Raw genomic sequence first — 11,177 nt, 5'->3', positions numbered from 1 at the left:
AAGGAAGCGGGGTGGGGTGGGGGGAGGAGCGCGGGGTGCCCTCTAGTGCGCGCCATCCCGCTTCCCGCGCGGGCTCGGGAGGGGGCTGCGCCTGCGCGGTGGAGGCGGCGGGCGGAGCCCCGCCCCTCCCGCCTGGAAAGGAGCATGCGCGGACAAGCGCGGCCGGGGAACGGAAGGGCGGGGGCTTCCCTCTCATTCGCCCGGGGAGGCGCCGCTGGGGCGGGGCCGGGTTTCTGAGGCCGGGACTGCGCATGCGTGCGAGGTGGCGGGGCGCTGGGGGGGCCTGGGTGGGGAGAGGCGCCACGCGATCAAACGTCAGCAGAAACGTAACGGAGGACGGCGGGGGCGCGTCTTAAAGGGCCAGGCAGCGCCCCGGTGGGCCGTTGGCGGAGCCGTTAGGCCGCCGCCCGTGGGACGGCCCCCGCTGCTCCATGTCCCCTCAGGCGGGTCGGCCCCCGCCGGCCGGCGTTGGGCTCGGGACCAGAGGGCGGCCACTGGTGTCTTGAGAGCCAGCCACTGGTGTCCGTGGGGCCCGAGGGGGGAAGAAGGCTGACAGGGCCGGGTGTGTCTGGGGGGACAGCCTGAGCTCTGAGGGTTTACGCCCCAGCGCTTTCAGGTGTGGAAGCGTTCGGGGTGCGGTGCCGGCCTAAGCGATCCCCTGAGGTGTCCTCCAGCCGCCTGTCTCCTGTAGTGTCCCAGATGGCGTGTCCGGCCAGGCCGCGAGGCCTTGGCTCCCTGCCTGCCCACGGGTGGAGGGTGTTGGCCTCAGGAAGGAGCTGGAACCCTGCCCGGGGTTCCACTGTGCCAAGGAGGGCCCTTCTCGCCTGGTCTGAGTGCTGCTGTGGGCTTGGCGGTGTGTTAGGTCCTGAGTGACCCTCGGGGCAGTGCGATGATGAAGAAGTGTAGGGCGGTTGGCGGGGGTAGCGCAGGAGGAGCCGGGGATCTGGGTGGGGAAGTAACTTTGAGCAGTCCTACCACCGTACCTGTGACCTGCTTGGGTGGGCCCTCACCAGAGCCCTCCGAAAAATGCCTCCCCTATGTAAAACTGAACCCCTCTCTTAGGATGCTTGGTTTGTTGGTTTTTTTACAATGGGGGTGGTGGGACGCTGGCACAGGTTGCCCAGAGAAGTGGTAGATGCTCCATCCCTGGAAATATTCGAGGTCAGGTTGGATGGGGCTCTGAGCAACCTCGTCTAGTTGAAGATGTCCCTGCTCATTGCAGGGGGATTGGACTAGATGACCTTTAAATGCCCCTTCCATCTCAAACCATCCTGTGATTCAACGGGGTGTAGTGTCATTGAGTTTATGGCTCCTTGTTTTGGGTCACTCCCTATAATTCAGATCAGTGAAATTCAAGCTGTGGCCAGCCGCTCGGGAAACGCAGCGATCACGTACCTGGCCACAGTCCTTCCCTCCTCCTCCCTTCCCTGGGAGCAGTGCCCCAGCACGCCCCGCGAGACGCAGAGCAGCACCCTCCATACATACATCGCAGACACGCGTTTGGCCGGTTTCACAGGCGCGATATGGCGCAACCCCGCGCTCCCGGTGGCGTGTCAGCGAGGCCAGTACACGTAAGCAGTACAAGGCTGGTCCTCTGTGCCTGGCATGCTGGAGCAGGGGGCTGCCTGCCCAATTGCTGCTAGCAGGGCCTGTGGGGAGGAAGGCAAGGGGAAAGCAAGCCTGTGTTGGTAGTTGCTTCTGAGCTGATGGAGCAGACATGGGGAGCAGCATCCAGAACGCAAAACCAGCAAAATTTGCTGTGGTGACTTTGGGGTCGGCCTTCGGGGAGGCCAGGTGATGTGATCACCCGGACTGTATGGCTCTCGGAGAGCACAGGGGTGCTTTCATTTGGGATTGCATGTGTAAGACTGACTTCACCATGTCCTTCTATCCCTTCAAAAATACCAAATTTTGAGTTAATTTTTATGGCAGATGTTTTTGCAATTATGTGGCATGTGCAAAGCAGTCCCCCTTGGAAACAGCAAAAGGGAAATTGTTTGGTGTCCTTAAAGTCTAGAAGAAAGGGAGATTTCCTAGACTACAGAATTATTAAGTGGATGACAGTGAAGAGTTTCCAAGGAAGCCTTGCTCTTTCATGCAGCGAGCAAAGAGGGAGGATGCCAAGGAAAACATACCATCCGTGGCCTCTCCTAATGAGCGCGTGCAGGCTGCGCCAGGGGTATGGTCTGCTGACACCAGGGCTCATGAATGTCCCTGCATGCATCAGGCAGTGCCAGAGTTCATACTCTTGTGTTTAAAGCAGGAGATAATACTAAGTAGTGTACTGGTGTGGGATTTACAGCAAGCCCTAGTGATCCTGCCGGATACAGCCAGTTCAGTCTCCTCTCCATAGCACGGGAAATTTATCTAAATAGTTTACTGCCGAGCAGGGCTAAAATTAATGTCAGGATGTGGACATTAGTGGGTTTCTACTTGGCTCTGTTCCGTGTGACCATTTTCATGCTGGTGAACACGAGTGGCAGTTTATTAAATTAGGCAGCAGTAGTATGAGACCATGGGTTTTGACCAAAATAGTTGGGAAAGGAGATGTCAGGAGCTTTAAAGTACTGCCTTTTTTCATGTGCAGGCATTGATTGCATTACCCGCTGGCCTCAGAGCAGCATTTTCTGGTTTCAGGAAATGACTGCCTTGTTAGCGTTTTTGTTCTGACTGCATAAAGCATTAAGGGGAGGGTGCGACCGTACGTGAAGTTTTTCTGCTTTTCGTTTTAATAGCTGAGAGCATTAGTCTTCTTCCTCCCGTGACCCACCAGTTGAGGAACATGGATCTTGGGCATTAAGTATGTCAGCACCCGGCAGCCAGCACGGCCAGTGAAACACTGATTGGTGTCTGGGACGCTCGTCTGTCTGGGCTGCGGGAGGGGATGGCTGTGCTGTGGTGCCGTGCCACCCTGCCGGTGGGTACCGCAAGGCACAAACCGAAATGAGTAACTGCGGAGTGGGGAAGTGCCTTTTCTGTCACCTTCTCCCTCTGTTTTTGGACCCAGACGTACTGTTCCTTGGGTCTCTTTTCTTGAATCATGGCTTTTTTAGGTTTGTTGGTGATTGCATTGTCCCTCAGCCTTGGGGACTGTCTGCAGATGGGGCTTGGCTTTGCCCATTTTACTTGGCAAACAGCTGGGCTCTTCTGTTTTTTCCTGAGCTCCTTCTCTCCTTTCCCTCCTGGTGAACTGGAAGTGATGGGACCTGTGAAATACTTGCATGCATGCCAAGGCGGGGAGTTGCTTTCAAGGAGATTGCAGCTGCTTTTGCACTAGAGCGGTTGAGGAGTCGATCTCCGTGCAACGGGGCCTTGCGCTGACTAAGCGGCAGTGCCATTTCCTGAGCTGCTCCTCTCCCCGCAGGGTTCCTGCATGCCGGGGCTTGATATCAGCAAACGAGAGGGTGCTCCAATCTGTACTACCCCTTTGGCAGCACGGGCCCGCTCCTTTCCTGGTGCATCTCCTGCCCTGGGTGGTCCTGTGGCCGAGATGAGCCACGCTGCTCCAGGCTGTGGTCACCAGCTTTTCTTCAACTGCCTTTGCCCAACAGGTCCCTGAGCCTTTACCAGCGGCGTGTCCTGTCCGTCGGCAGCTGGAGTGGGGACAGGCTGGGCACCCCGATAACTCCCTGAGCAATCCCACTGCTGCCTCTGCTGCTGATCAGCGCTTTTCTGCTTGGACCAGCCCTGAGATAGAGCACGGTACTGTATTCTTCAGCTGGCACTCTGTGACCTTCTGAAAGCACCCAAAGTTGATCTTGCCATCATCCAAGTCTAAAAACCTGACAAAGAGAAGCAATACGCTGCACTACTTCACGCAGGAAATCCAAAACTCAGTTGAGGACATGGGGATGCAGCTACGTGCCGTACAAGAGAAATGGGATCCACTCAGGCAAATGCTTTTTCACCTGTGCTGGCCTTTGTGAGGATCCTCCCTGCCCTTCAGGAAAACTTTCTGTCCGTATGGTCTGTGCACCAGAAGAAGATTTGACATGGTTTGGCATGTGTTTTTTAAGTAATTATTACTGCTCTTTAGGATGATATATAGCAAAAAGACATTTGAGAACTCAGCACTTTCAATATTTAGGATCTCAAATTAGTCATTAATAAACTCTGCATGTCAATCCTCATAGCTCACATTTACCAATCCTGCAGAGAATGGGTGAGAAGCTGGTGAGAGAGCACCACCTACTTTTGAAACATTTCCATGTAGAGTCATACTAGTTTCCATAAATGAACAGAAAGGACAGTAAACAGGAAGCAGAATGTAAATGGCATAACTTAGAAAAGCAAATAAAGGCTTTGTTGTCTGAGGAACCCCACTGCTGTGTCCCTGCAGAGTCATTGCATCTTACCTTGGAGAGCCAGGAGATAACATGGCCTGTGTTACAAGCCTTTAAAATGTGAATTTGTGCCAGTGCGAGATGTTTTGAAACACAGGTTCTTATTTTTAAGATGGCGACTTAAGTAACTGTGGGATGGAAATGTGTCATCAAAGATGATGAAGTGTGATGATCTGAGCAAAATAGACTCTTAATCTCAGTGCTCAGCCCTCAGAAAGTTGATACAAATCTACACCCTGTAACCACACCTCGGGGAAAGAAGTACAGGTTAGGCACTATATATACTCCATACAGTGTGGGTTCTTACGTTGGTGGTTGATTTTCAAGGTCAAATACCCAACAAAAGCATTCACAATACCCAAACTTGTTCCAGATTACCTGAAAAACGTGACCTCTCAGAAGGGGTTCAGTTTCACATACCTGCTTAAGAATTAAAAACCTTCTCGGTTCCTTGGCAACACCCAGCAAGTTACTGGGTAGCCTACAGAAGTTAAATATTTTAAAAGTAAGCACTGCCTGACAATGTGTCACTGGATGGAGTGCCTGTTGTATGCCAGTATGGATTTACAGCCCAGAGAGTAAAAAGCAATTATGGTTATAAAGTGATTATGGGTTAAAGCCTGGGGAAAAAGATAGCAAATATCTGTAGGACCTTTTGATAACTCATCTGGGCCTGGCTGCAGGGCAGCCTGTTCCTTATCTTTTCTTTCTCTGTAAGGAACTTAACGGGTGGTGTAGGTACCAAGGTTTGCATCTATTGTTTTGTAAGGCTGTGTTTGCATGTTCTGTCCTCCACCAGTGATCCAAGTGCTGTCACAATAAAGTGGTGAATGAAAATGATACACCTTCGACTTTACATAATAGCCATCACATCAGAATAAGCAAACCTGAAGGAAATGGCTTGATACCCCCCCCCCCCTTTTTTTTAACTCTTTGAATATAACTGCCTTCCCAGTCAGTTTGGATTATCAGACCAAACCTATTTTAATATGGTGTAGCTCATCTTGCTTACTTTTCTCTCCTCTTCTAGCAGAGGGAGATGGGAAAAGGCTGTGTTGCACTGATCCTTCAAAGACCTTTGTGGCTTTCCAAAGAAGGAAAGGGGAATACGGTAATGCTTTGGGTTTAGTATCTACGTTAGATAAATTCTTCTGTTGTGAAAACAAATTATATCCTTGATATTACAATTGCATTCCACTGGTAGATTTCTTATCATCGAGATAGCTGATACAATGGGCCAAGTGTCCTCTGTTGGGGTGAGTCAGGTTGGAGAAGCACTTTCCATGAGTGAGTGGCTGTGGTTGCTCCTGCCCGGAGGCAGGAAGCGACGGCGATGGTCCCCCATGGGCATCTCTGCTTTATTTCCTGCGATTCCCGGGTCTATGTGACCACAGCTGGGCTTGCCCAGGAAACTAAACCTGCGGTCTCCGGCAGTGCGTGCTTCACTGGCAGCATGGCATTAAACAGATCCTTGGGCCCTTCCCTTAAGGTTGATGTAACAGCGTTAGGGAAGGAGTGGAGGTGGGAAGGGGGTGTTGTAGAGTATTCTGACTGCAGCAGATTTTTGTTAGCCTGTGCATGTGCTGAAATGGTGTAATGAGGACCCTGAAGAATCACTAGAAATCCCACATTTCTTGTCAGGAGAAGGCCCTCTCCTGGTCTCCCTGGTATTCCTCCAGCCTCCTGTGGAAGTGTTCCCCACTTCCAAAGCTCTTCCAAAGTGGCCTCCCAGCAGGATAAACAGTTTGGGTTTGTTTTGTATCTTAAGTACATTGAAATGCCTTTGCAGTTACTATTGGCAAACAAGCTGGCTTCTCCTTTCACAGGTTATTTTCAGGGAAGCAGACAGAGGAAATGTAGGTGGGGGATACTGCCTGACCAAATTTCTATATGCCCAAAATCTTGAATCACCACCATGACAACACTGGTCTGAAAAATCAGGAAGCCTTAACAAGAGTAAAAATAATTTGTGTGGCTTTTCCTCCCCTCTCTGATTTTTTGCATTTTCACACTCCATATTTACCAGTGGCAGCAGAGCAGGAGCTAAACCAGTGACCTTTAGGAGTCGGGTAGATGTTGTGTCTGACCTCATGGAGACCTGCACCCCGAGGTTTTTGGACCCCAAGCCACTGCTGATGCCCAGATGTTCTGAGCCATCCTGGTGTCTTGCTAAGCATGGCAGGGATAAGGTGATGCCAAAGAAGCTCAGGACAGTGGTACTTTGCAGTCAGCGCTGCGGGCTAGCAGAAACCTGCTGTATTCTGCATCCACGCTCTAATGCAGAGGGTTTTTTGCAGGCAGTTTCCAAGGGCTTTTTTCCTGTGAGGTGTGTTTTAGTTCTCATTCAAAGGGTCTCTGGTTCCAGACACAGTGCGAGCATTGCCTGGCCCTTGCGAGGGGCGGAGGTTTGGAGCTCGGTGGAATCCCAAAGCCAGTTCTTTGGGAGGCTGGAGCCCGGCTTACCCATAACGCTTTGCACAAAGCCGCAGCTCCTGCTTGTGGGGGAGCTCAGCAGGAGCCTGGAGCAGCTGCTCCCGCTGAGCAAGATGCAGCAACCGGCTGTCGGATGAGCACCACGGGACAGAGCTGCCCCTGAGCTCAGAGCCGAGCAACTGAGGTCTCCCCAGCTCTGAGTGGCCTCATTTTTCATTTCAGGTGTTGCTTTGGTGGTCAGGAGCCACATCAGGGCACAGCCCTGTGGTAGCGGGCCAGCACCACTGTCAGGACTCTCTACCTGCATCCTGGCCGTGCCTTGTCCCCCCTCAGACTGCCAAACTCGTTCCCATCAGATTTTTCTCAGGCAAAATAGGTAGTTTCATGCCCTTGCTATCTTGATTCACTCCTGCTATGTTTTTTCATGTGATGAAAAATTTGCCTATTTGTGGCAGGAAGAAAAAGTCCCTGTGTCACTGGTAGGGGAAGAGGATGGGAGGGGGATGCCTGGCCCTGTGTTAAGCCTTATTTCTGCGTAGATGGCTTGCCTTTCTCCCCCGTTTGTGGATGTCAAGCCTACATCTCCTCATGCCCATGACCCCTAAGTCATTATCCTAATGCCTTTAACCAAAACTCCAGCTGTCACTGACAGCTCTTCCTTAAGTAGATAATAGGAGCCCAGAACAAGATGTCTCTTTTTCCCATGCAGCCCTGACACCCTTAAGGACTTCAGGCTTGTGCAGCAATGGGGAAGACCTTGTTTGTCTTTTCTGAGACGGGATTGCTGTGTGCATACTTTAGCCCTGGACTTTGCTCCACTAACTTGGGTCAGGCAGACTGGAAGAAATGCTTGGATACCTCTGGACTGGCTGCTGGTGGGTCTGGCCTTGGGCAGGAGGTGTGCCTGTGCCTTGAGAAGGAGGTACGTCCGCATCTGGAACTGAGGCATGTCCGTGCTTGGGCAAGAGGTGCACCCGTGCCTTGACCTCTGCACTTAAGAAATGCAATGCAAAGACACCGACACCATCCTTTGGTCTCTTTAGCCCGTTGGTCAGGGCTAAGCTGGCTGCACAGCATCAGCGACAGCCTTGGTGGGGAGAGCCTGGAGAGGGGCCCGTGGAGGTGGAGGGAGCAGCAGGAGGCTCTGGCTGGGCTGGTGCAGCTCTCCGGCAGTGTTTGCGATCTCGGCAGCTGGTTTTGCTCTCCTCCAGGCTGGTGTGGAGTCAGGGGTGGTTGCTGCCCTCGGAGGTGATCTGCACGGCTTTCGTGGATAGACACGACAGTCTGAGGACCCCTGCTCTACCGTGCATGTTCGCAGCCACCAGAGATCCCCCAGGCTAGCGCTCAGCATGTCTGAAGAAATAATGTGTATCTGGAGAGGGAAAGAAAAAAAAAAAAGGCCATTTTGGCAATGGCAGCGAATGGTTTGGGATCAGCTTTGGCTCGCTCTGCTAGGAAAGGGGCAGTGCAGTCTACGCTTCTGGATTAGGCCAGAGGCTGCCTTGGCTATCTGAGCACATTGGCTGTAAGCTTTCCCTGCAGCCGCAGGTCTCTGTGGAGCCAGAAAGAGGTGAGGGACCTGCAGCATCCCCAGCCCCGGCTAGCTGCACAGTTACTCTCCTGGGATGTCTGGGGGAGGTCTCTTGGACAGGCTTCTGAGTGAGGCAGAACAGAGTGAAGATCTCAAATACTCGGTGAAAGTATTTCTAGACAGCTGTCTATTGCAGCAGTGAATGGATAAAGGCAAGAAGCTCCTGCATTTTATTCCTTGCATTACATTTTTGTTACTTTTATATCCTCTGAGAATCAAACCACTGCATTACATCTGCAAGTATTCACCGCAGCGAGTAGGTTGCCTCTTAGACTCTCTTCAGCAAATGCTTCTGAGCTCTCACTGGACACATCCTAGAGCAGGACCATTGTCCTGGTTTCAGCTGGGATAGAGTTAATTCTCACCCTAGTAGCTGGTACAGTGTTATGTTTTTGGTTCAGTATGAGAAGAATGTTGATAACACACTGATGTTTTCATTTGTTGCTATGTAGTGTTTATACCAGGTCAAGGATTTTTCAGCTTCTCCTGCCCAGCCAGCAAGAAGGCTGGAGGGGCACAAGAAGTTGAGAGGGGATGCAGCCAGGGCAGCTGACCCAAACCGGCCAAAGGGATATTCCATACCGTATGATGTCATGACTAGTATATAAACTGGGGGGGGGTTGGTCTGGAGGGCTGGCTCAGGAACTAACTGGGCATTGGTCAGCGAGTGGTGAGCAATTGCATTGCGCATCACTTGTTTTGTATATTCCAATCCTTTTATTATTATTGTAATTTTATTATTGTTGTTATTATCATTATTAGTTTCTTCCTTTCTGTTCTACTAAACTGTTTTTATCTCAACCCATGAGTTTTACCTTTTTTTTTTCCCTGATTCTCTCCCCCATCCCACTGGGTGCGGGGGGCAGTGAGTGAGCAGCTGCGTGGTGCTTAGTTACCGGCTGGGGTTAAACCACAACAACCACGAACTTTATTTTTTGGCTTACACCAGCTTAACTTGGCCTTTCTAAAGCAAGATGTTGTGTTGAATCTTCACTTGAAGAGCTAAATTTTGCTTCCTGTATTCGCTGCTCCTTCTCCCCTGTGTTCCCACAGTGTTGCTGAAGCATTAATGCATCCAGCTGCCTGAGTTCCTGACTGCCACGGTGAGCCTGGAGGAGCTGGTCCCGGAGCGCTGGAGAGCAGAGGCAGCAGGAGCTGCGGCCAGCCGGGCACAGTGGCTTGTGCCTGTAATCCAAGCGCCGGGGAGGCTGAGGCTGGTGGACGGCTTGAGCCTGGGGGTTCTGGGCTGCAGCGAGCTGTGCAGAGCGGGCGTCCGCGCTAAGGCTGGCATCGATATGGTGGTCCTGGGGGAGCCGGGGGTCACCAGGTCGTCTAAGGAGGGGTGAACCGGCCCAGGTCGGAGACGGAGCAGGTCAAAGCTCCCGTGCCGGTCAGTAGCGGGATCGCGCCTGTGAACAGTCCCTGTAGCACAGCCTGGGCGAGAGAGCGGGACCCAGTCTCTTTTAGCATCTTTCCGTGGCACGACCCCACGTTCGTCAGCTGTCTGTGCTGGGGAGCCATCGCAAAAGGGTCGAGTAACACTGGAGAAAGGCAAAAGCATCTCCCACAGATGTTCGACCTGAAGATGCTGCCCCAGCCTTGCTCACTCAGGTGAGCTCATGTTTTGGATGTGTGCATTGTGATTTCTTGCAGCGGTGAAAGGCCATAGTGCAGGACCCAGCCAGACCTTTGGGATCCCGATAGCTGTAACTACTAAACTGGGAAATGACGGGCAGCAGAATTTCCCATCGTGTTTCTGGCTCAGAGACCCTGCACACCTGCGAGTCAGTAAGCATTCCTCAAACACTGCTGGCTTAGGCAGCCCGCTCCAGACCGAGACAGGGCTCCAGCTCCCAGGAGTGTCTCATTAGTCTGCTCCATTGCGTATTTACTGTCACAGCTCATTTGTGTCCTCGGCTCTGAGCTTTACACTCTTAGGAAAACACTGGCGAATCAAGAAGCCTTTCTCTATAGAGGAGTATTTCAAAGCAGGGAGTGGGACATCTCTTATCTGCTCTTCAGTAAATGACGCGTACTGAGCTGTTCTGGAGATGGAGCTCCCTGATGCACCTCACTTGGCTTAAAATGAAAATAGAGCATTGTGTTGTGCCTCTTCTGGCTCAAAATGAGAAGTCTGGGCTTTCTCAGCTGCTTAAACTTGCTTGTGCTAAGAAATCTTTCCTGTCTATCCATCCACCCATTTTTAACCATAAAATACAAGCAGCCCAGGGACATTCTCTCAGTTCCCCACTGCCACTGTGTGGCCAGGCAGAACCCGCACAAGATGGATGTCAAGGAATCTGCAAAAGCCCAAAAAACAGCCGGGCACAGTGGCTTGTGCCTGTAATCCAAGCGCCGGGGAGGCTGAGGCTGGTGGACGGCTTGAGCCTGGGGGTTCTGGGCTGCAGCGAGCTGTGCTGAGCGGGCGTCCGCGCTAAGTTCAGCATCGATATGGTGGTCCTGGGGGAGCCGGGGGTCACCAGGTCGTCTAAGGAGGGGTGAACCGGCCCAGGTCGGAGACGGAGCAGGTCAAAACTCCTGTGCTGATCAGTAGTGGGATCGCGCCTGTGAACAGTCCCTGTAGCACAGCCTGGGCGAGAGAGCGGGACCCAGTTTCCTTTTGCATGGGGAAAGGGGCAGCGAGGTTTCGGGATCTGTTAACGCTGAGGCATGAGCTGCACTGACACACCGGGGAATCCCAGCCGGGACAGAGGAGCAGGGACCATATCTCACAGAGGGTTTCTCCAGGGGAAGAGAGAGGAACAGGGGAAGGAGGGGACCCAGAAACACTCTTTTAAAGAAATTCCTTC

This window comes from Haliaeetus leucocephalus, unplaced genomic scaffold, assembly GCF_000737465.1.
Source record: "Haliaeetus leucocephalus isolate CR32 unplaced genomic scaffold, Haliaeetus_leucocephalus-4.0 Scaffold678, whole genome shotgun sequence".
NCBI classification, from domain to species: domain Eukaryota; kingdom Metazoa; phylum Chordata; class Aves; order Accipitriformes; family Accipitridae; genus Haliaeetus; species Haliaeetus leucocephalus.
This window is presented reverse-complemented; position numbering follows the sequence as displayed.